Raw genomic sequence first — 27,317 nt, forward strand, 5'->3', positions numbered from 1 at the left:
TACATTTGCTCTTTTTTATTCCTCCTCGACTACAAATTCTTCCTCCTCAACCTCCCTATCAAACACATAAAATAAAACACTCATTAATAATGATCACCACTGCAAAATTATTGTATATATTCATGTGAATTCACAGAATATGAAACAACTTATTTTTTCATGAAATTGCTGCTTTAATTATGTATTAATAAAATTCACTGTTGTCAGCTATAAAATCACCATGATAGCTAGGTCTTTAGCTTTTTTCTTGGATTCTTTCTTTAGACTGCTGTTAATAATTTTTAATTTTGCAGGCTTTCAACAGTGTAATGTGATTGCCATGGTAACCACAGTCAAATGGCACATGATGTAGTGAGCAGAGAGGCTTTGAAACTCTCATCTGAGCTCTATTTTCACTATGACAACCGCCTTCTTATCATCCCCTTCTGTCATTACATGACATGTTGAGAGCTGTGAGCCTTTGGCAGCCATGCATGTTTTCTCTCCAAAGAGATATTAGTAATGATATGTATTCTTAAAGGCTAATTACCTTGCTATGTAAAGAAAAGAAAACTTCAATGTGGGATTGCCAGTTCTAAGGATACACTCATGAGATATCCAGCATAGGCATACTTGCCAACTCCTAAATGGCAGACTGGCAGACTCCTAAATTCCGAATAGGTCTCCTAGACTCCCGGAAGAGCAGGCACATTTCCCACATCCTGACCACTTCCTAGTAAAGTGGGAGCCTCCAGTAAGTGATTCGCTATGAATCGTGTCATTTTGGCCCCACCCCCACGGCAAACTGATCCTTTTTCGTCATTGCATTGTGGGGGCAGAGCCACAATGACAGGATTCCCCGTACCCTACCCACCTCCATTCTCACTCTTTACCTCTCCCAGAGGGAAAGAGGGAAAAGTTGGTAATTATGGGCTTAGGTCACATTTCTCTCCTCTCTGGTACTTTCAGCAGCTCCTGGTATTAGAGCCAATTCCTTAATGTCCCTTTATATTACTGTTATTCAGAGTCCCATAACTGTTTTGTAAATGGGGACATTTGTAAAAACTGACATAACTCGACAGAAGCACTGTAAGGAGTATCATACAAAGCTAAAAAAGACTTACACTAATAGGCACAACTTCTCCCCACTTCCTCTGAAGCTGGCCACAAGCAGGCGTCTCTTTAAGAGCAAGTGACCATTAGATTAAAATACAGTGCTCTCTCATCTGTCAAGAGTGTAGGAGAGTGACGCCCATCTACTTAGTGTAAGTCTTTATATTTATTTCCCAAAAACTTCTCAGAGTCTATATGCAAAGATTTGGCAACATTTGAAAAGTTTGAAATATGAAAGTGTACAGCAATATGTAATACTGTACATTTACCCATACACAGTACTGTGCAGTTATCCGGTCTCTAAATCAAGTGTAACATGTGATAAGTTGTGACCCTGGATAAGAGCCCTGCAGAGGTTTAATGTAATAGACCTACGCCCCAACCATATGCATGGTGCACATGTTGTGACCCTTTACACACATTTTTATCCACCGATAAACACAATTTAGACCAACAGAAATTGGTACTGACTGAAAGCTGGAGTTTATACTGAAACCTTTTATGTTTATAAACTCACCTAAGATCTTACTGGTATTTCCTATGTTTTCAGTATAGAAAGTAAAATGAATTGTCTTAGACACAATACTATGACACTTGGTAATAATGGAGTTATACAGTTAGGATATAGTTTCCAAACTATTGCGTTGTTCTATACACTCACCAGATTGTTGGTAATTCTGAAAACCATCTGTATTTTCTTTTGTATCTTCTTATTCTAGAATAAAAACAGGATCTGTGAGAGGTTTTATCACTTTCGCCCCAGACACCATCAGACACCATCCATTCAATTCAGAACTAAAAGTATCATCACTAATCATCTCCCATAAAGCTTTTACCTCTGATTAATAAACACACTCAAATTGTTATTTTTCTCCTTTATATTATCAGAGATTAATGATTTTTACATGTACTTTATGTAACAATGTTCAGTATTTGCTAAAATGTTATATCATAAGGTTGGTCAGGTGTGAGTAAGGACACAAAAAAAACAAATTCATGAAAGTCCCATTGAGATTAGATTTTTATTTAGACTGGCTGTACAACCTGCATGGACCTCATGTATACCTCACAACATTCCTGATTGTACAATTAGTACACACTAGGCCACTCCCACAATATACCTACCTCAACACCTGTCATAACTATTTCCTGTGAAACCACAACAGGGCAAACAGCAGCAGAACTTAAGCAACAACAATAGAGTCAAAGCTTTAAGAACAGGTAGGAGAGAGCAGCACAGTCTGACAACTGTCCCAATTCTGGTGGGAAAGTCCCAGTTCTGCTGGACCATCCTGCACTGTCTGGACTTTGTCCTGTCTGTCACACGTCACACTGCTATGCTTGGGTAGAGGGAGCCGCATGCATGTAACATTGGTGCACGCTGCGCTTCTAAAGTGTTAGAATGGGAGGGGTTGAGAATCAGCCAATCACAGATAGTCACGTCCTTTCATAGTGACAGAAAAATCTATAAGAAGCCATAACATGAAGAATGGATGGTGTCTGGTGATAGAGGGGGTTTGAGGGCGGTCTAGTGTTTATAAAAGGCTAGGCGTGCCCACACAGTAGGTTCATCCCTTTGAGATGGCATCTACTATCACTCCCACCAAAATAGGGGGTATGATGACAGTGGTCATTATCGCCCAGGCACTGAAATGTCTGCAAAGGGCTCTAATTGTACCTAACTTCTTCTTGAGCCCTATTCATTCTAGTTCTCCAGTACTATGAAAGACAGCCCTATTATAATGCATTAAAGCCAAAATTATAATGATTTTAATTTATTGTTCATTTAAAATACCTGATAATGTCTTTAAATGTAATTTTGTTTCTAATGTGGAGATTAATGCCAGTATAAAACATATGATCATCAGAGATTCACATGTTAAATATATTTCTTACAATATATTCTTATCCTATAAGCTTTATAAGCCGATATTTCATAAAAAGGTGTATTTACAATGTAAAATCCTACATTAGAATCAAATTCAAAGAAGAAAATGTCATTTTTCAGCCTGGTCCTGAACCTGAAACATGGTACAAGATGCTCAGTTACCAAACTTCCAAAATATTTTCCTAGCTCAATAAATAGTTTATTGATGAGAATGGGGGTTTGTAATCATAGTTCATTAATCAATCACAGACCGGTTGCTGTTACAGGAATTAGAGATGTGTGAAGCCCCCGAGTTTTGGTTTTGGTTCTAAAACCATTGTAGTGTTTTTGTTCTGGTTTTAGCCAAAAGTCCTCATGGGTTTAAAAATTGTGAAAATCAGGTAAATTGTGTAAATTTGAGCCGTTTTTGTCACTACATTACTAGTTATATCATTAACATTCATTCAGTCATTTGTAGTCTATTCTCTAATGACCTCTTCACAACTGTCCAAATTTTCCCCTATATTGGCCAAAGGCTGCAGCGAGCTGTTTGGCTAAAATTACTGACATATCAGCAGCACAAATACATGGCAGTGTAATAAAAGGTACAATCCCTATGAAACATAGTGGGACAGCAGTGGGCATAAAGTGTGGAATTCCACCTCGTTACTACCTCTTGCTTCAGTTGGTGTCAGGGCAGGTTATTTAATTTTAAGCTGCTGCAGTGGTCTACATGCGTCCACTGAACATGCGCAGAAATAATACCGGCCATAGACAGCATCTCCTGCACTGACCTCTCATTTTTAAGAAATTCTTAAACAACCAAGTATTGTGTGCAAAACATAGTACATGTTGAAATTCACCCGGTCATAATTCACACACTATGTTCGCTCCATTGTCGGCAATGAGGAGTCCTGGGGAGAGTCTCAGCGGGGTGAGCCATTTTGCTAGGACAATGAGTTTTTACAACAGTATGCTCCATAGTGAAGACAGCAAAACAGAGTGTAGCTTGTCTGTGGATGACTGTTTTGAGCACCACCCCCTGTGAAGGCAATTGTGTGAGGGGCAGTATCACATCTGTACTAGTAAGACAGAGCGCTTTGTCTGACAGCACACCACAAATAAAAGAAAACATTTACTTTAGGGAATCAATTGTATTAATTTGAATGATATATTGGAGTTGTGTCTACATTGCAAAGTAACAGTCCATTCTATCCCCATCTCCTTGGGCTTCACATGGTATGGTGGCAGCTACAATTAGATAAAGCTTCAAGTAGCTTTACTCTTGTTGTCAATCATGGATCAGTCTATAGATCAGGAGCATCCTGGTTCAGGTACTGTCATTAGTAATACTTGTATAACCCCCAAGAGTAAAAAGGTCATGTGGGAAGAAGGTGTAATAAAGCATGCTCAAAATCCAAACACTGTTTGCCAATCACAAAGAAAACATCAAATCTTGGTGTAAGGATTAAGGGAAAAGTTACTGATGAATGTGGTGAGTTGTCTAAAACAATGAACATAGCTAACAATCTATACATCACACACAGTCGCAAAAAAAATCTCAGTCCATGACCACGTTTTGAGTGTAGGTCTGTCACTTCCAAAACACCCACATCAGTGCATGTAAAGAACAATGAGGTTAAAAAACAAATTGGGCGGAGTGTAAGGGTGTCTATGAGTGCTATATGTGAGTCTGACATTTCAGATTCTCACACTGTAATTATAGAACAGCCTCCTCCCAAAATATCACAAACATTTTGAAAGGGTGTCATACATATGTTTTACAGTTACATGATCGATAGTTATATTGTCGACACCATAATATAGACAGGGTTGGAAAGTCGACAATAATGACATTGACAGTATTACTAGGTTGACAATGCAAAAGGAGATAGTATTATTAGGTCAACAATAATATCCCTAACCCTAACCATATAATACTGAATTGTAGTCCTAATAATACTGTCTGCATATTAATTGTAGACCTAATAATACTGTCAACATTCAAATTGTCGACCTAATGATGCTGCCGACATTTAAATTGTCGATCTACTAATAATGTCGACCATGTGAACTGTGGGCCTAGTAAAACTGTCGACCTAATGTTGTCAACTTTCTGAATGTCGAGCAAAAAAAAAAGCTAAAAAATCAACTTCTTATGTGTGGAAATTCTTTTTATTCCAACCCAGACAACATTTGTCAAGGCACCTGTAGCCTTTGTGATGCCACAATAAGTAGAGAGAGGGATGTCCTCTTTTCATCATCATCATCATCATTTATTTATATAGCACCAGCAAATTCCCTAGCACTTTAATAATCGGAGCAAACACAGTAATGAAACATTACTGGGTAATACAGACAGTGGTGGCGGTTATAATTGCGATGGAGTTAATGACGGCACTTTATGAGCACAGAATTGCAGCGCTCATCCTACACACATTCTATCACTTCTAAAATGGCAGCTGAGAACAGGAGGAGGGCTATATGTAAAGGATAGCAATCCAAAACTCGTGGGATCTCACATTTTACTGGAAATGAAGTTTGGCTTGTTTTCAGCTCCGAATTTGGTGCAAGAACCCAAGTCATGACTTTGTCTGACTTGGAACCTGAAAATACACATCTGTCTGATCTCTCCGGATCTGAACCACTCATCTCTAATAGGAATATAAGTGGTAAGTTTGGAAGCAGAGAATTTAGTACCAGGTGGATGTAGTCATGGTGATGATAATCTGTTATTACCTGCTAGTAATAAAATACAGCCTACATTACACACAGATCCAGATTAAACAACATTGGTGCTCTTACACGTATAGTCCCCATGTATGTATGTATGTATGTATGTATGTATGTATGTATGTATGAGCCTTGCTATGGCTCACCCAGTAGAATTACATCTATATTACTCTGTAAGAAGAAAAAATATATTGCAGTTGCAGGGAAATACATTAATTTGTGTGTAAGATACATACCTGATTACTTGGTGCTGACGCACACGTTTAATAAATCTGTTAGATAAAATGAAAAAGTTAGAAAATATGACAGATATTTCATGCTTGTCAACATTACACAAAATCCATTGAGGAATTCCTATTGGCCAGGTGAATGCTCCTAAAAACCAGGGACAATGTTTGGGACAACACAGTATTGTATTCCTGTACATGAAGTAAGGAAACGCTGCATGATACACAATACATGTTGTCAGTCTATAGACCATACTTGCCAACTCCCGGAAACTTGCTTCCAGGAGTTGGGGACGTGACTGGAGGGCGGGAGGGGGCGGGACAAAGCAAATCGCGTCATTTTAGCCCCGTATTTTGGCAAGTATGCTATAGACAGACTGGGCCTCAAGTAGAGTTGGACACATTAGAGTCCAGAACCTACACATAAAATTATTGCTGCAACAATGGCCCATTTACATGTATGTACTGAGTTGCAGGTATCTTAGTATATATCTTCTGCGCAGGCCCCAGCACCATATTTCTGGTGCTCTCTTTACATGCGGTCAGTGGGCTCAGACCAGTCAGACAATAATTACATGTTTATTTAGTATATTTTTGTTATACACCACAAAGCTCTGTGCTGCTGCTGCTGATTATCAGTGTGTATCTTTATACCAGGAATCCAGCAACCTTCAGAGATTCACCTCCTTACAGACATATCTGTGGATGTCCCACCACTGGTGTAGATACAATTACATGTACATGCCCTTACTGTACTTGCCCTATGGGTGCACGCCCCTTACCTCCCCACTTCTGCCTTTCTAAGCATAACTGGTATGTATATCATTATATAGTAATGTATAATGGATGTACTTACTTCTTATCAGGGTACGATTCTTCATCTCTATTAGACAGAATAAAGAAGACTTTGAGAACCCAAAACACATTGTACAGCTGTGTGATAACATCATTATCTATTGCTACATGTTGATGTATAAAATTGCTAATAAATAATACATTCAGCCAAGAACGCTGTATAATAAAGTGTAAAAGGTCCTGGTTGTTGTTGACCTTCTGAAATAGTTACTTTACTTACTTAAACAAATGAAAAAATCTACAACAACAGCAAAATAAATTGTATATGAAAAGCCTCATGACATAATATTAATATTAACCAGGGATTGGGGGACATTAACCAGACAGGTAATAGTAGAAGTAGAATAATATATTTACCTGATGTCAGAATCATTTTCTGTACATTTTCCGCAGCTATAATAGAAAATATACAGAGTTAGTGGATCTATGATGAGGAGTGAACAACATATAATCATAGTAAAGTGATATCACATCTATGTGCAGCCTGAAGCATTGTTAGACCTGTATAATGTAAAACCGCATTCCCATGATAACATGTTCTTTGTTTTACACAAACCACTGTGACCGGCTATAAGAAGGATGTTGGTATTTACCATATCCCTTATTTATTTTCATTAGGCTGCTTTAAATGATTTATGATTGCTCAGTCACATGACACATGGTGCAGTGAGCAGAGAGGCTTTGTAACACCCCTCTGAGCTCTGTCTGCACTGTGACATCCACCTTCTCCTACTCTCTGCCTTCACATGACATGCAGAGAACTGGGAGCCTGTGTCTGTGTAGCAGACTGAATGGCTCTGTGTTTGGCAGCCATTTTTGATTGCCAACCAGAGAACTCTTGAAAAGAAGATAATGATAAAATAAAATCAGACCAGGTAGTGAGAAATGCATTTAATATACAGAGTAACAGGGATTGTAGTGATTATTGGGTCAACACTGGAAAATGGGGATTATTTTCAGGGAGAAACAGTTTCAAGGACAAATCTTTAAAACCCAGGTATGTCAGTGGAAATTAGTCATGTCTGTTACTATGTAATTACTAAGCAGCCACGTGTAATAGGACATCATGCCGATCTACACTAAAACCTTACGCATTTTACCGCCTCTTGCCCCATTTCACTTCCTTCTTGCTCTTTCTCTCTTCTGTCCTGTCCATCCCCCTAATAACTGTGTCATTCCATCCAATGCTCCCTTCCTCCCTTTTTATATACATTTCATTACTATTCACTCTGATTTCCGCTATTTTCATCCCCCCATCCTCATTTTCCATCTACTCTCTGCTGTGTAACAGAACAACATGTCTTCTCCATTTATAATATCATCATAGTCAAATCAAACTGTTACACAATATGAAGTCTAATCTCTATATACTATTATCGAGTATTTTCATTTGAGCATTATGAAAGTCCTTCAAGGGGACCTATCAGCTGTGAGATAATTTGTTCTTTACATAGAGCCTAATGCACTAAGTAAGTGTAAATCTAATTGAGCTTTTTTCATACTTCCTCCACTTGGGACAGTATAATAAATTAGGGCATACTGTATATAAAGGCAGTGACTATCAAGCAGAGACAGTATAGAAATACTATGAATATGAGCCATATGAACTATGTTCTAGGCTCTGTGTAAACAACTAATTATTTCACAACTGACAGATTCTCTTAAATTATATAACCGGTCATACAGTGAAGTTAATAGTCCTGAAAGGTCACCTAAGTCATATATGTGTCCATACAGTCATCAATGTAACAGGGCCAACAAGAACTAAATTATATTGATAAATACAATTATAGATATTTACTTATTAATTATAGATATATAGAATTATATTATATTATATTATATATTATAGATATATATTATATTATATTATATATTATAGATATATACAGTTATATTATATTATATATATACAATTATAGATATTTACGTACCAATAGCTGAAGTATTGCCCCATTCTTTGCACTTTATCACTAAAAACAAAAACAGTTGTTATACAAGAGTAAAACCAAAAGTTGTAATAGAAATGTTCCTTTTTGGTCAATAAATGTATTCTCGCTGGCTACTGCTCTACCCACTACATCAATACCCCCTTAATGTGCACCGGGAGGACCATCTAGATACATGGGTGTACCTAGATGTTACACATTAAGTGCACGTCATCAATGAGGACTAATGAAAAGATGCTGAGATATAATAATCATGTAATAAAATGTGTGATGAGTGGAGATGAAGATTTTGTTTATATTAAATAAGTTTCAAAATGTTTTACCTTGTTTTATCTACAACAGTTTTAGTAAATTACTACAATAAGAATTGTTGTTTTCCCAGAATATCAGTTGTGTAGTGAAACCATTGGGTGCACCTAAAAGAGTTATGTATTTGTCTATCTAATCATCTGGAATAAGGATTGGCACAGTCAATGAATTACTTATCCTAAGGATTTGATGATATTATTGAAGAATAAAGGAAGGGTAGAGAACAGGTAATGTCCGCAGGTAAGTGATGGAAAGGACCTATAGGACGAATATATTGGCAGAACATAGAAAATATAAGAACAGAAATTGAGCATAGGAGAAAAATACATACAGTACTTACAGTCCAACTGAATGTAACAAGTGAGAGTTCTAAGCCGGCAGGTCAGTACATCATGTGACTAACACATGTGAGGTCATAGTGCCCAGGCTCAGTAATACATTGTGACATCACTCCATCATCAGCAGCAGCAGCAGCAGCCCCAGCATCTGATTTAAAGTGACCAAAAATGACTATAACTTATACAGAGGGCGTAGTCATAACACAAATAAATGGCCAAAGTCTTTTTTAAGAGATTTTTTTAATTTTAAAATTGAAATATGAATAAATTTAGGAAAACCTAAATAATATATAAATAATCAGACCAATTAACAATCTTAAAATATAAAACATTACATTGTACTGTTTAAACCAAAGACTTTGGATGATAGGATACTATTTAAAGATGTCCTCTGCTATCCATGTGGCTATGAAGATGATGAGGATCATGAGACAATAGTACTGCAATAAGGCATAACAAGAAGAAACAGTTACTCTAATCATATGTTCAAAGGTGAGCAGATAACGTGTAACATTCAAACAAGCATAAATAAAGCGTACAGTCCATTAAATATAAGCACCATCTAAAAGGCTATTCAACCTCATAAACTGAAAATCATAAGTTTGGATTTTCAAGAGTAACATGGTTAATATGTGCTTGGCTCTGTGCATAATGATTGTGGGAGAAAAACACAAGACCTGACAATCCATATTGCAGTTCAAAGTGTAGATGTCATTAGTACAGTTGGCATAATATATATATATATATATATATATAGACAGAGGGAAAAACTACAGTAGGGCACGTCCTACAGTGCACACCCTAAATGTTCCTTTAACAATAAATGATACAGTATGTTTAGAAATGCCTTTCAAGTTTCTTGAATCTGCATCATTTTGGGAAATGTTGGCTTGTGCACAGCTGAGATGGGAAGTACGTAGATGATATTATTTTATGACTAACTCAGTACCTGCTTTATTTATATATAGAATTCTGTTAGTGGTTCATGCTACACAGAAATGTAGTTGGGTGACTTGCCAAGGTCAATATATGGCATTCACCACTCACTGGATGATTCATGGACACCAACATCATCATCATTATCATCCTCATCAACCCAACCAATACCTTCTCTACCTGCTATATGTAATGGTATATCATATTGATGTAGAAAACAATAACATTCATGCAAATGGTGAGGCCATTAGCCAAAGTATGAGATACCATTAATGCGAAGTAAAATCAGGCAATATAGTGATTAACAACCATTTTCCTTGGTGTAATATATATATATATGCTATATTTAATGCAGAAATTAACAAAGTTGAAGCAAAAGGTGGGACATCCAACCAAAATCTGAGTCACATTCAAAGCAAATTAAAAACATGAGACTTTTTTGCATTTGAATAAATAATTTATTACTAATTTCAAGTAAGTAAACTACAATCTACAGTTGTTTACATTATAAAAGTATTAATTAGAAATAATATATGTCAATTTTTTTCTTCCATAATGGCATATAAATACCAAGAAAATACTTACCATACAAACATAATGTTCATCATAACACTTTGCCCCTACTGACAGGTTTAGAATACTTTTTTTTTACTTTTTATTTTAACAATCATAGATTACAAACTAGTATAAATGACAGGTTGGAAAAAATTTAAATGGAATCACAATCAAAACCAGGTATACAATAACAATTGTAGCGATAAACAAACTAGGACATATAACAATACAGATTTTACGTATTATGGGGGGTGGTCATCATGAAAAGGAAGTTGTGGTAACTATATCTGGGGCAATGGTTAGATGGGGCTTGATTTAATGTATAGTAATTGGGAAATGGAGATGGAGGAGAACAGTTCCAGGGTCATACAGTGAGAATATGAGAAGCCAACTGTGCCGAGTGATTGCCCGCATCCTGCAGAGAGTGGCAAAGCAGAAAGAACCAGGGGACTTTCAGGACTGGACATGGGGGAAGCAAGGAGAGGAGGGTCTTGATCTTACCCAGAAAGAAGATATCTTTGGGCAGGACCACCTGGAATTTAGAATATAGATAAGGTCAATGGTTCTCCTCATGTTATCTCTTGTTTGTCTGCCGGGGTAAATACTGTATATTTTTAAGTCATTGTTGAGCAGGGAAATTGGGTGGTAGAAGTGATCTCAGTGCTAAACTGGTCAGTCTTTTAATTTTGGTAGCTCGGCAGCTATAAGGAAATCCAATGTTGTCTTATTTTGTCTCTGGTGTCCTAATTCTTCTGGGGGCTGGGGAAGATTATAGAGTTTGAGGTAATATTTTTAAAATTCCAAACAGATTTTTGGGGAGTCAAAAACTAGTATTCCATTGGAGTCCCTAATAGTCTGGAGACAGCAGGATGAAATTTTCACACAGAGTTCAGTGGCCAATAACTTGTCAGCCTTATCACCCTTTTCATAATAGAGCTGATTCAGCAATTTCAACCTATTTGCTGATTCGTGAAGAGAGGTCATAGGAGATCAGGGCATGGTGACCATGTGATAAGGTGAATGTGGGATGTGATAAGTTGTAGGGTAAGGTTGTGACTGTGCAGGACCATGCTGATTCCGGAGAAGGTGTTATGGACAGCAGAATAGAAAGAATAGTCTCTGGCAAGGGGGTCAGAAACTCTCCATGAATTAAAGCAGTTGTGAAGCATAAAAAGTCCTGCGTCATCATCATCAGCTATTTATATAGTGCTACTAATTCCACAGCGCTGTACAGAGAACCCACTCACATCAGTCCCTGCCCCATTGGAGCTTACAGTCTAAATTCCCTAATATACACACACAGACAGAGACTAGGGTCAATTTCATAGCAGTCAATTAACCTACTAGTATGTTTTTGAAGTGTGGGAGGAAACTGGAGCACCTGGAGGAAACCCACAGAAACACGGGGAGAACATACAAACTCCACACAGATAAGGCCATGGTTGGGAATCTAACTCATAATATCAGTGCTGTGAGGCAGAATTGCTAACCACTAAGCCACCGTGCTGCCCTAGAATTCACGGTATCTCTATGGTTGGACACAGGGCTGCCGAGAAGGGGTGTGGCAGGTACTATTTACCCGGTCCCAGGGTGTGCCAGGAGGCCCGTGGCTGCACTACCGATTATTATAATTATTATTATTTTTTAAAAAAAAATTTAAACACATGTTTTTTTTCCAACCTTTTTTTATTATGTGCCCCATTGGGAAGGAGGGGGGGGGGGGTTGTTGTCCACGGCGGCTGCTTCTTGTGGGTCCACCATTGCTATGGTTACGTGACATTACGCGAGAATACCCTGATGTGCTCTCGCGTGACTTTCAGTCTCACTTGTTGACTCCAGCCTGTGACCACGCCTATAACGAGCGTGAGTCACGAGGCTGGCTTAGTTTAGGTGCTGCAAGAGGACATGAACATTTTTCCTGCAGATCGGTCGATTTAGCACAGACAACACAGTCTGTGGTATGTGAGTGTGTGTGACAGCCTCAGGCAGCAACATACTGCAGACTGCAGTAAAAGCTTCTTCACTCAGGAGCAGTTTGGCTGGATTGTTTCCTAATTTGTGTTTTTTTCTGTAAGATAAACATAATATTTACTGTGTGATTGGTTCTGTGAGTAATGGAAAATGTTATTATTTTACCAAATGTTCCAGTTGTTACAGTCAATAATGTTTGAATTCTTCTGTTTGACTTTCTTTGAAGCTTCCCTCTTAAGTAGTGTCATGACTTTACTATGTTTTTATTTGCACTGATTATTAAGGTATTTTTACCATAAACTGTGCCAGGAGAGACAACAAAAGGCCCCACAAAGAAATGAAAGAAATGAGTGTAAGCTCTGCGAATACACTGTATTTTGGCGTGTTTGATATCAAAAGATGGACAGTGTCATAGGGGATTTATTAATGATAAAATTGGATCGATGTAACGCTCTACAGAAAAATTAGATCACATAGTAGAATTAGTTAGTAAATCAGGCAACATGCAAATGGTGATTAAAAAAGTGTCCCAGGCCACAACCCCCTATTAGCATTAAACATTGCCCCTGTGAAGACCATCCCATTTCATTTTGCTTAAAAACCTGTGTTTTGAAGGGACAAACGGTCAGCTTCTTCGGGAATCAATCTAATTGAAGAACTGTCCATCTTTTCTGCCTGCCCCAGGCTTACAGATTATGATAAGTAAGTTATGCTCTGTACTTTTATCCCTTTTGTTTTTATACTGTTTGCCATTTTTTATTTGTATGTCAAATCTTTAATTGTTTTTATTATCTGTAAGCATTGTACTTTTTGTATATTAAATCTAAAATTTAACAGTTCTGTCCTTATTGCTGTAAAAGAATCCATTGACTGTTTAGAAGAGACAGATTGCTTAGCTGGATTAACTCTTTAGATACCTGAGTGAGAAGAGTTAACTATTTAGCTACCAGAGCACAGAGTGTGCGCAATTGGGTGATTAAGTCATAGGCTTGCTACGGGCCTTATTCATAGCTGGTAGCAGTTTCTGAGAGGTGTGAAGCGTGTCTGTGTTGGGACAGGACCAGCGAAATCTGTAGCCTTAGAGGAAGAGAGAAGTGTGAGATTTGGGCTGCAATTCTGTGTGTTCCCTTAGAGTAAGCTTTCAAGTCACAAGTGCGCAGAATGCGGTTTGTGATCAATATAGGGGTTCAGGAGCGGTTTCCTGACAGAATAGAGGTGATATATTTTATGAAGGTTGGAATGATAAGATATCTAATCAGGGGGTAGCCAGAGGGGCTTATCCCTGACAGTAATGATTATAGATTGCTTTGCAGCTGATTGTAGTGTACAGAAAATATCAATTTCAATTTTGCCATTTTCGGCTGGTTTTTTTTATTCATTTTTTTGTTAATTTTTGTTAGTCTTAAAATTAAGGGCAATGTGCTACCCTTTTGAAGATTGGATGCATGGATCATATACTGCATGATCTGTGTTATGTACTGTGTTGACTTATTGCTCTGCTTTTCCATTTTTCATGTACCATACATTTTCAAAACAGACCTCAACATTCCAGGGTCCAGAGAAGAAACCAGCAGCAGACTGTGAAAGCTGTAGTAACGGGTACGATAGAGCAACACAGTCCACCAACAGTCATGTTCTTTAGCCCTGCTAATTTTGTTTACTAACCTCTCTTACTCTCTACCTCTTTTAGTACCCTTCTAACTGTTCTCTCACCTTCCTTTCCATCCACTGCTGTGTTTCTACCTTCTATCTTACTCACCTCCTTCCTGCCACCTTCACTCCTCCTCATCCTCTCTAATCTTACCCTCTCATCACACTTTTCATGTTTGACTTACACCTGCCCTATACCTGGAGCATATGATACAAGGCATGCCCTTGGTACGCCCTTACTGTACATTTCCTACCTCCGTACACCCCTTCTGCTCTTCAAGTTGCAGGTAGTTGTGTTAGTTGCATTCAGGTATGAATTTCATGCAATTGCGTTCACTGGTGTAAGTTCAGTTCTGGTGCATGCACAGACCTTTTTCCACGCTAGATACAGCATGAATCAGGCCCAACTGCGTCTTGGTGTATGTATGTGCTTATATATGCAAAAAATTATATTTCTTTTTGTCCGGGTAGAATTGAGATCCACTACTCAATGAAGAGCACAGCTCAGTGACTTCAGGGGGAACTGGTGAAGCCTGGAGCGACTTGATCTCAAAGACAAACAAGGTAAGCTGTTGTATTATAAAGCATAAGGTAAGGGAAGGTGGGGTACTGTCAAACACCAGACTCTCCGCTGTCTTTCTCGGCTGTCCGCAAACTTTGCTGTTCTCAGGTCTCCCTCTAGGGTGTTGCCCTATCTGTCTCAATTCCAGAAATCCCTCTAAAACCAGTGCCTTGGTGTCAACATCTTGGATTTTGTCACATGGTCCCTCTCAGCCAGTCAAAGTGCTGCTTCAGCTCAGCTGAGCGCAGCCTCTAATCAGGGTGCAGCAGCTCCTATAAAAGGATTTCCTGGAGCTCTAACCCATTGCCAGTGCAATGTTGATTCCTCAGATGCCAACCTGGTTTCCAGCAGTCTGCAGTCTATTCAGTTAATTCAGCGCAGACAATGCAGTCAGCAATCCGGTTTCAGTCCACTTCAACAACCCGGTTTCTTTCCAAACCAGCAATTTGGTTTCAGTCTGGTCTTCCCTGCTAGATCACTGTCTTGCTATTCTTCTTGCCAGACTCTAGTGCCAATCATCACATTTAGTAGTCACCTGAACTCTCGGCAACCTCCATCTGTACCAGTTCTCTCTCTCCCATGGGAAAGAACTTAATCAAGCCAGTCAGCTTTTTGCACGTAGCCACAACGCTGTCAAATGCTCAGGCGTGACAGAAGAGCTTGCTGTATATTCCAATTAACTTTGAGAAGTTATCTTGCTGTTTATTAGAAAATACTTGGGAGTATGAGAATTGTTGTGTATCTTGCTACATTTGGGGTGTCAGGCTCAAAAAATGAAATAAGTGATTCAAAGTGCATTTTAAGGTACTGTAAGTGTTTCATTGGGTGATCAGTCCATGCTATTTTGGCAGCATGAGGGGGACCTACACAGAATTAGGCAGGGGGTTTTAATGTTGTAGCTGATCGGTGTATGCTGAGTGGTGTCTTATGACTTTAGAATCACCCAGTGACCATACTTGTTTTAATATGCCAAAGCATGAGAACAGGAAGAAATAGTGTAAAATCGAGGAAAATGATTTCAAAGTGTATAAATAACCAAAACTAAAAGTAAAATAAGGAAAAGTCCACACAGAGCCATTTGCGATTGTCCACACTTGATTTTTATGAAAACAGCTTGTAACATTATCTAAAATCTCTAGTCATGGAGGACTTTTCATGAAAAAAACAACATAATTGTACTGGAAAATAAATTGTTAACTGGAGATCTAAGATAAATGTATATACATACGTTTGCCTTGCCTGAGCAAACCTATCTAATCTAGTAAACCTCTTCCAGGGGGTAAATGTATCAATAAATGTATCAATCTGCATTTTTTGCAAGTTTCCAATAATCTGCGACTTCAAGCGGCAATGTCTTTAAAGGCAAGTTTTGTCTTTAAAGACATTGCCGTTTGAAATCTGCCCTGCAAAGTCGCCGATTATCAGCAACTTGCAAAAACCGCAGATTGATACACTTACACCCAGCAATGTAATATGGAGGCTTGACTGTATGGACTCATACATACTGTTTTCATTGTCACCATTTCCACCATCTGGAGATACCCACAACTAGCTTCTATTTTATATTGATAATTTCATAAAATGTAAATTTACAGAAATATTTTTTAATGACATATAGGGATGAATTCAATTTGCCGCGTTACTGACGAAAATAACACGGCCTGGGCACTATTACTGATATTACGGTAATAGTGCGCATAATTACCGTTAATATGGTCATTTCAATGCCGGCTTTTTGCTCACAGCTCTCTGAGCCGCGAGCAGAAAGCAGGATTAAAATTACTGTATTAACGGTAATAGGTTTAGCGCGGCGATACTCTGGGGTGAATTGAACTTTTCCTATAGCATATACAGAAAATAGCATTTAGAGGTCAGGGATTATCATCATAATCATCAGCTATTTATATAGCCCAACTAATTCCGCAACGCTGTACAGAGAACTCACTCACATCAATCCATATCAGTCTAAATTCCCTAGCATACACACACCTAGAGACTAAGGTCAATTTAATAGCAGCCAATGAACCTACAGTCAAGTCCATAAATATTGGGACATTGACACAATTCTCATATTTTGGGCTCTATACACCACCACAATGGATTTGAAATGAAACAAACAAGATGTGTTTTAACTGCAGACTTTCAGCTTTAATTTAAAGGGTATTTACATCCAAATCACGTGAATGGTGTAGAAATTACAACGGTTTCTATATGTGCCTCCCACTTTTTAAGGGACCAAAAGTAATGGGACAAACTAAACAATCCTACATCAAACTTTCACTTTTTAATACTTTGTTGCAAATCCTTTGCAGTTAATTACAGCCTGAAGTCTGGAACACATAGACATCACCAGACGCTGGGTTTCATCCCTGGTGATGCTCTGCCAGGCCTCTACTGCAAATGTCTTCAGTTCCTGCTTGTTCTTGGGGCATTTTCCCTTCAGTTTTGTCTTCATCAAGTGAAATGCATGCTCAATCGGATTCAGGTCAGGTGATTGACTTGGCCATTGCATAACATTCCACTTGTTAGCCTTAAAAAACTCTTTGGTTGCTTTTGCAGTATGCTTCGGGTCATTGTCCATCTGCACTGTGAAGCGCCGTCCAATGAGTTATGAAGCATTTGACTGAATATGAGCAGATAATATTGCCCAAAACACTTCAGAATTCATCCTGCTGCTTTTGTCAGCAGTCACATCATCAATAAATACAAGGGAACCAGTTCCATTGGCAGCCATACATGCCCACGCCATGACACTACCACCACCATGCTTCACTGATGAGGTGGTATGTTTTGGATCATGAGCAGTTCCTTTCATTCCCCATACTCTTCTCTTCCCATTACTCTGGTACAAGTTGATCTTTGACTCATCTGTCCATAGGATGTTGTTCCAGAACTGCAATGGCTTTTTTAGATGTTGTTTGCCAAACTCTAATCTGGTCTTCCTGTTTGTGTGGCTCACAAATGGTTTACATCTTGTGGTGAACCCTCTATATTCACTCTTGTGAAGTCTTCTGATTGTTGACTTTGACACATATACACCTACATCCTGGAGAGTGTTCTTGATTTGGCCAACTGTTGTGAAGGGGTTTTTCTTCACCAGGGAAAAAATTATTTTGTCATCCACCACAGTAGTTTTCCGTGGTCTTCCGGACAGTTGATTTGGCCACACCTAATGTTTTTGCTATCTCTCTGATGGGTTTGTTTTGATTTTTCAGCCTAATGATGGCTTTCTTCACTGATAGTGACAGCTCTTTGGATCTCATATTGAGAGTCGACAGCAACAGATTCCAAATGCAAATGTCACACCTAGAATCAACTCGACCTTTTACCTGCTTAATTGATGATGAAATAATGAGGGAATAGCCCACACATGTCCATGAAATAGCTTTTGAGTCAATTGTCCCATTACTTTTGGTCCCTTAAAATGTGGGAGGCACATATAGAAATCGTTGTAATTCCTACACCGTTCACCTGATTTGGATGTAAATACCCTCAAATTAAAGCTGAAAGTCTGCAGTTAAAGCACATCTTGTTAGTTTCAGTTCAAATCCATTGTGGTGGTTTATAGAGCCCAAAATATAAGAATTGTGTCGATGTCCCAATATTTATGGACTTGACTGTATCTGTATGTTTTTGGAGTGTGGGAGGAAACTGAAGCACCCAGAGGAAACCCACGCAAACACGATTATGTAAAATAAGATAATTCATTTATGGCTCATTTACACAAGCTATTTTTCACTGTTCTCTTTAAAAAAAATATCCAAAAAGATTGCCTATCCATGTTTATTGGGATCTATCTGATGTCGATCAGGACAGATGGTGAATCTGGTCAGATGTTTGCAGCTGACTTCGCTAATCACGCTTTCGCTAATCAACCTGTCAAAGATACGGCTGCTTGATGATTGGGTTGAGAAGCTAAATTGGTCAATGAAAGGGTTCGTTTACACAAGTGCTTTTTCCTTCTTCCCTCTGTTGACTTAACAAAATCACATGGAAGAGAGCAGCAGTAACTATTTAACAGCCCTTGGGACCACTGCTCTTGGAAACACTTTTAGGGCTAGATTTTCTAAACTGCGAGTTTGGAAAAGTGGAGATGTTGCCTATAGCAACCCATCAGATTCTAGCTTTCATTTATTTAGTGCATTCTACAAAATGACAGCTAGAATCCGATGGGTTGCTAAAGGCAACATCTCCACTTTTTCAAACCCGCAGTTTAGTAAATATACCCCTTAATTCCCATGAAGAAGTGGGAATGATATACTGCAACAACATAAAAAGAAGTTGTATGAATGGTTCCTTGGTCTGTTAAATAGTCACTACCTCCATGTGCGTGCCATTAAAAGTTGAACAAGACAAAAGAGGGAAAAATGATTGTGTATAATAGCTCTTGCATGGCTTATCCAGCAAAGACATCTGATAGATCTCAAACAGCATGTATCAGTGTTCTTTTTGAGCCCATACACAGCAGGGTGTGGGGCCCATTAGGTCTAGAATGTTATTTGTAAAAATCAGTGTACATCCATCAGCCACAACATTAAAACCACTGACAAGTGAAGTGAATAACATTATCTTGTTACAATGGTATCTCTCCAGGGGTTGGATATATGAAGCAGCAAGTGAACAGTCAGTTCTTGAAGATGATGTGTTGGAAGCAGGAAAAATGGACAAGCATAAGGATCTGAGCAACTTTGACAAGGACCAAATTGAGATGGCTAGACAACTGGGTCAGAGTGTTTCCAAAATATCAGGTCTTGTTGGGTGTTCCCGGAATGCAGTGGCTAGGGCCTACAAAAAGTGGTCCAAGGAAGGACAAACGGTAAACCGGCAACAAGGTCATGGATGCCCAAGGTTCACTGATGCACGGGGGGAGCTTAGGCTAGTCCTTCTGGTCTAATCCTACAGGTGTCAGAACACACAGTCTGTATGGGGCTGTGTATCCGCAGATCGGTCAGAGTGGCCATTCTGACCCCTGTCCACCACTGAAAGCACCTATAATGGACATGTGAGCGCCAGAAACGGATCATGAAGCAATGGAAGAATGTAGCCTGGTCTGATGAATTATGATTCTTTTACATCATGTGGACAGCCTTTTGCGTGTATGTCATTTACCTAGGGAAAAGATGGCACCAGTATGCACAATGGGTAGAAGGCACGCCGGCGGATACAGTGTGATGCTCTGGGCAATGTTCTGCTGGGAAACCTTGGGCCCTGACAGTCATGTGGATGTCACTTTGACACATACCACCTACCTAAACATTGTTGCAGACCAAGTATACCCCTTTATGACAGCTGTATTCCCTAATGGCAGTGGCCTATTTTGGCAGAATAATGCGCCCTACCACACTGCAAAAAATTGATCAGAAATGGTTTGAGAAACATGACAAAGAGTTCAAGGTGTTGACTTGGCCTCCAAACTTCTTCCATTTACAGATGATGGAGGCCACTGTGCTCATTGGGACCTTCAAAGAAGCAGATATTTTTCTGTACCCTTCCCCAGATTTGTGCCTCGAGACAATCATGTCTCGGAGGTCTACAGACAATTCCTTTGACTTCATGCTTGGTTTGTGCTCTGACATGCACTTTCAAATGTGGGACCTTATCTAGACAGGTGTGTGCCTTTGCAAATCATGTCCAGTCAACTTAATTTACCATAATTAAGATGTAGGAACATCTTAAGGATGATCAGTGGAAACAGGATGCACCTGAACTCAATTTTGAGCTTCATGGCAAAGACTGTGAATACTTATGTACATGTGATTTCTTAGTTTTTTATTCTTAATAAATAAGCAAAAATCTCAAAAAAACTTTTTTCACGTTGTCATTAAGGGGTATTGTGTGTACAATTTTGAGGGAAAGAAGGAATTTATTTAATTTTGGAATAAGGCTGTAACATAACAAAATGTGGAAAAAGTAAAGCACTGTGAATACTTTCCGAATGCACTGTATACTTACCATTATATCCTCTTGGAATTATTTCCAAATGATTGTATCTAATATGAGACAGTGGCATAGGAGACTACCCTATGAGAATAATTCCATTATATACTATCTAGTGGTTATTTTAGGGACTGTCACAATCGTGTTCCATTAGATCTAATGTCTTCATATACATGTATTGGGGAATAACCTATTGTAGGAGTCCTTTTTGTTGGTTTTTCTTCTAACATTTGTGACCATTTGGCATAAGGTCCTTATAAGAGAAAGTATGGATGACCACATGATATTATTCATTATCAGTACCACATATACTGTTCATCTCCATTTGATATTTGGGAAATTATACAAACAATACGAGATAATAAGACCATGAACTGATGAATGTCTGCATGGTGGTTAGTGGATAATTTATAGATCCCATTTACTGGCTCCATATTCCGCGGTTGTTATTTTTAAACACTACTGTCGAAGTCATATAATTGGATGAACAAAAGTATATTGGTTAATATTGTTTTATCGTGCGATTGCACTCAGTATGCCACACTACACGGGGCATGGCGCTATCACACGGTAAAATACGCACGCACACACTCGCACTACAACATTTAGTTATTTATATATATTTCATATTTATATTGATTCCATTCCACAGTGATTTATGAGCAGATAGTATTTAGTTTATTATTAGTTTATATATTATGATTATATGTACACTTTAGTGTTATTTAAGGTTCAGGTTATAGGAAAAATGTCATGTTTGGTATCATTTTAATCCCCTATTCATCAGCAGTTGTCCAGTTCATTCGCCGAAGAGATCGCACATTGCATACTCTAGTTAGTGAATAAATACTTAAAGTGATACTGACTGTAATGTGTAAATAGACTAGCTTAAACTGGTTTCTGGGTGGGAGAATCATCTGGAATGTTGACCCTCAGCCTTGGAGGGGGTTGTTTGAACTAGCCTATGACCTGTTTACACTGGACCCACCTGAAGCCTGGACCTATAGAAGCAAGCCACGTCATCTGCATTGTTCTCTCTGTAACACTGAGTGTATATAATAACAGCTCTCACTGGCACTGGCCTCAGTCCACTCTGACCACAGTATTCTGGAGTGAAATATTGTCTGCTGGTACCAGTGGGAGCGCGGTATGTATGTATCTTTTGGTATTGGCTGTACTGTATTATAATCATGCATAGAATTGTTAAATTATTGCATCTGCTAAAATAAATGACTTTGTGCTTTGGAAACTCAATACAATAGCTTGGGCAATGCTTATTTGAAAACGATAGAATTACTTTGATACTACTTTATTTTCTATTCACATTCTTTCTATTTTTTTTAGATATTTCACTTTATTAGACTAAGGGTATATTTATATGCAATAGAGATATGTTTTTAATGATATATAATTAATAAAGCTATTTACCCATGGTTTTAATATAAATACTAACTGGATAGGAGTGCTCTGTAAGTCCATTTCTTTTTTCTTCTAAATCATTTCTCATATCTATAATTGGGAGGAGCACCCCTTCACCTGAATATCAATTTTTGAATGAGGTATATCCTGAACCCTGTGCGGATGATTCTACTTCTCTATTTATCCATCTTATCTTTTCCTGGACCATGCCTTTCTTTTCTTCTTTCTGGCTTATCCCTCCTCTTTTCCTGTTGCACAAATGCATTTGCTCACAGGCCTTTTATTCCACTCTTTGTAGGTTTCATGTTGTAACAGTGACAGTCGCTAAGCACACCTCATCGTTGAAGACAGAGGAATCGCCTGCCCTGCGCCACTGCAGCACATCAGGTAATTACAATTGTCAACCAACAAATATGTCTTTTCCTGGCTCATCTTGTCTCTTCCTGTCCTTTTTATTTGTTATTTTTTTCTCTATATATTTCTGCGACTCTTTCACCCCTATTGGTACTCTCACAGCCTTCTTATATTTTATCACTCTTTAATTAACTTTTCAGATGTGTATAAGATTTTTTTTTTTTTTTTTTTTTTTTTAGGGTGGGTTGTGTAATCTATTGACAGACATTGTAAATTCAACTACAGAATGTGTGCTCAAGTGTTTTGTAAGATAACCTCTTCAACTCTCAAGATACACAATGAATAAATGTAAATGAAACAGCATTTATAAATTTAAGTATATATATATATAAAAAAGTACTTGTAATCATTAGGTCTAGTCCTGTTTTTTTTATTTTTTTTATTTCAGTGGTAATCTTTATAATTCTTCTTAGTTAAAATAATATTGTTAAAGGTTTTTACAAATCATGTGATGTCCAACTTTTATTTTTTTCATTCAACAGATGGTAGAAAATCAGCTTCGCCGTGAAAGCAAATATCTTCAGGAAGAAAAGATGCAGTAACTGAAATTAAAAGAGAGTAACCTAAATTGGAGAGCATTCTGCAAAGCTTTATCAACCATGTGAACACATTCACCCCTAATTTTTGCAAAAATCACTGGACATTATTATTGGCATAAAATAATTTATGTATATTGCAAACAGTGGTTTTTCACCATATATTGTTAATGATTGTATTGCTAAAATTGCTGTTTTTCAAATTACACTGAATTCATTCTAATTAAATTTTTCTATGCAATTAATTCAAATACATAAGTGTTGCAAGGGGTCTATGGATAATGCGGTTGCAGTGAATATTAACATCCGTATTACATTATCATGTCAATTTTGGGTTAATTTACTGGTTATCTTGAAAAATAGTATAATATACTTAGTAAATTTTCAAATAAAAACTTAGAACAACACACAAATATATATTTTAAAAAAAGGAAAAAAAGGACATTAGGACATAAGTTGACTAACAATCACTTTATAAATTTAGTCTGAATCACAAAGTTTCTAACCTTCATAGTAATACAATTTAAACTGTAGAAATGCTATAGTGTGCCCTGCACGAATAGGCATTACTTGCAATAATTAGATATTTTTTTAAAACCTCAAAAAATCAAATACACGCTACATAACAGTGATAGCAACACTCATTAACATAACATGGTCAGTAAACCACCAGTGTTATGAATGTGCCTTTTATTGTGAAATTAAAAAATTCAAAGTTGTAATTAATAATAAATAAAAACACAACGTTAAATTAGCTGTAGAAAGTACATTTATTACATATGGAATAACGTATTACAAACATGTATGTTACATGTATGTAACATGTATCTGATTCAATAGTTAAATTTATTATACTAATTCCCCACATGGTTTGTTAAAAAGTTCTGAATGTCTGTGGCTTACAGTGTACACGTATAAACAAACTGAAAACCTGTCGCCAAATTTACAATCCAGTAAACTTCACGTGACCATGTCAATTGACAGTGTATCTGTTACAAGTGTTAACTAATTTAATAACAAACAGTAAATTACTGCAGAGACACACAGTCTGACATCTACAACTTCAGACATTCATCCATAGTCTAAATAATTACATAATTTAGGTAAATAGTCCAACCTCACATCTGCCCCTATAAAAACTTCTGACCAGAGTCACATCTCCACTTATTACTACTTAATAAGTTTGCTAATTCGTATTGTATACCTGGCTTTGCCTGACTTTTTTACAGAGAACGGATTTTGCTATATACCCATTTGGGATACCTGTTATCCACCTTTGTGAAAAATCTCTGCAATTTCAAAGAATTTGTTTAGACGCGGATTATACTATTACCAAAATTATGGTGACTGCATCTGTTTCCCTAGTGCCATCTCAGAAAGGTGGAAATCTACTCAACGTTGATGGATTTCTTTTCACCAGGAACAAACAAAGTGGAGAAAAGTGTTATTGGCGTTGTAACGAGTTTAAGAATGGAAGTTGTCATGCATGGGCCATCACCGTGCAATTTGCCAATAGCCGCAAGCTCATCTCACACACTGAACATAACCACGCAGCGAGGGCAGAAAGAACTGATGTTGCCAGAGCAAGACACAACATCAGGGAATGGGCACGTAATACAATGGAGAACTTGGCACAGATCATCCAGCATGTCACAGCTGAAACGCCATCAACAAGCACAGTGCACATGCCAAATCAATCTGCTCTAAGGCAATCGGGGAAGAGGGTGAGACTTGCTGACATGCCGGCACAGCCAACACCTCTAAACAATATAAATGTGACCGATAATTTAAAAGAAATTGTTGGAGAGCAATTTCTCGGGAAGGACACCACATTTGGCAGTGAACGAATTTTACTGTTTGCAACTCGTGAAAATTTGGAAAAACTACAGGAGGCCGCATATATGGTGATGGATGGCACCTTCAAAACGTGCCCAACATTATTAAGGCAGATATACACCATCCATGCTATGGTTGGTACTAATGAACACACCAGACGTTTTGTGCCACTGGTTTATGGATTACTTTCCAGTAAAAGCCAGGAGTGCTATCAAAAGTTTCTAGAAGAACTCCAGGATTATGCCATGGAATTTGACATAGACCTGGCACCACAATATATCCTCACCGATTTCGAGATAGCTGCAATAAATGCCACTCAGCTCGAATTTGGAACCTGCCAGCATAAATGTTGCTTGTTTCACCTGGGTCAGAGCCTTTACCGTAGCATACAGACAGCAGGATTAGCTCAGCCGTATGGCAGTGACCCAGCTTTTGCTCTCCGCATGAAGAATTTGCAAGCCCTTGACTTTTTGCCCCGAATGAGATCCCAGATGCCTTTGAAGAATTGAAAAGACATTTACCAGAAAATGCAGAACCGGTCGTTAAATATTTTGAAAAAAAATTATGTTCTTGGTAGGAGACGCGAAAGAACTTGCAGCCAATCTACAAGAACAGCACCGTTGTAATTCCGCAGCACTGTACAGAGACCTCACTCACATCAGTCCCTGTCCCATTGGTGCTTACAGTCTAAATTTCCTAACACACAGACAGACAGACACAGAGACCACTTTCATACTGCCGCCCCTGCAATATCCCGGGTTTTTGAAGCCGGGTTTTTGCAGGGGCTCGGAGCGTCCCAGCTCAGAAACACCATTCATACTGCACCTCGGACCCGGGAATTTCTCGGGTTGACCCCATTCATACTGCACATATGTGTGCCCTGGCAATTTGTGTGAGTCATCACCAGAGCAGTTTTCATTGAAAGAAAAGACTGGATGCTGCTCCAGTGTTTAAATCCTGGCAGAAAATCTCTCTCTCTCTCTCTCTCTCCTCTTTTCTGTGCAACCCGGGTTTTTCCATTCATAGTGCAGGCAACACGGGTCCGACCCGGGAATTACCCCTCGATAAATCCCGGGTTGAAGACCCGGGTTTTTAGACCCGGGATTTTTTACTTGTACCATTCATACTGCACCAAGACCCGGGTCGTTTCAGCTCGACCCAGGAAAAACCTGGGATTTTGGTGCAGTATGAATGGGGTATAAGGTCAATTTGTTAGCAGTCAATTAACCTACCAGTATGTTTTTTTGTAGTGGGGGAGGAAACCAGCCACCCCATCCACCCTTATGTTGGAACTTAAAAAGGACATGCACACTTTAACAAACCACAATGAGTGCCATATTTGTGGCTGAAGAGCTTGGTTTGTTTGGGCCCCCATAAAACAAGCTATTTTTTCTGATAGTAAATTCTTTGATGTGGAAATGGTACAGGAATTATTACAAGCAGCTAAGTGTGCCTTTTACAGCAGAGATATACACTGTATGCCAACACTCTGGCCAATTAGAGCTCATTAGTTGGGGGCGGGGCCTATTTTGGGAGCTATGTGTATACTTCATTGTAGTAATTGGTTTCCACTACAGAAATTAGCACATTTCACAGCAATTATAACTATACTCAGAACATTATATTTGGACTTTACTTACATTTGCTCTTTTTTATTCCTCCTCGACTACAAATTCTTCCTCCTCAACCTCCCTATCAAACACATAAAATAAAACACTCATTAATAATGATCACCACTGCAAAATTATTGTATATATTCATGTGATTTCACAGAATATGAAACAACTTATTTTTTTCATGAAATTGCTGCTTTAATTATGTATTAATAAAATTCATTGTTGTCGGCTATAAAATCACCATGGTAGCTAGGTCTTTAGCTTTTTCCTTGGATTCTTTCTTTAGACTGCTGTTAATAATTTTTAATTTTGCAGGCTTTCAACAGTGTAATGTGATTGCCATGGTAACCACAGTCAAATGGCACATGATGTAGTGAGCAGAGAGGCTTTGAAACTCTCATCTGAGCTCTATTTTCACTATGACAACCGCCTTCTTGTCATCCCCTTCTGTCATTACATGAAATGTTGAGAGCTGTGAGCCTTTGGCAGCCATGCATGTTTTCTCTCCAAAGAGA

General features: G+C 38.3%; 2 long non-coding RNA genes across 2 annotated transcripts; one reads left to right on the forward strand and one right to left on the reverse strand.

Annotated features, from left to right (window-relative positions):
* Positions 1–26,875, reverse strand: LOC142160519 (uncharacterized). Its single transcript, XR_012693255.1, has 7 exons — positions 26,827–26,875; positions 8,709–8,747; positions 7,132–7,167; positions 6,776–6,802; positions 5,929–5,964; positions 1,754–1,807; positions 1–55 (listed from the first exon to the last, which is right to left on the reverse strand). It is a non-coding gene; the product is annotated as an uncharacterized LOC142160519 (long non-coding RNA).
* LOC142160518 (uncharacterized) lies at positions 14,316–23,751 on the forward strand. The gene is made up of 4 exons (XR_012693254.1): positions 14,316–14,431; positions 14,954–15,046; positions 22,699–22,787; positions 23,297–23,751. It is a non-coding gene; the product is annotated as an uncharacterized LOC142160518 (long non-coding RNA).
* Positions 26,876–27,317: the final 442 nt, after the last annotated feature.

The sequence above is a fragment of the Mixophyes fleayi genome, chromosome 6 (genome assembly GCF_038048845.1).
Source record: "Mixophyes fleayi isolate aMixFle1 chromosome 6, aMixFle1.hap1, whole genome shotgun sequence".
Lineage (NCBI taxonomy): Eukaryota > Metazoa > Chordata > Amphibia > Anura > Limnodynastidae > Mixophyes > Mixophyes fleayi.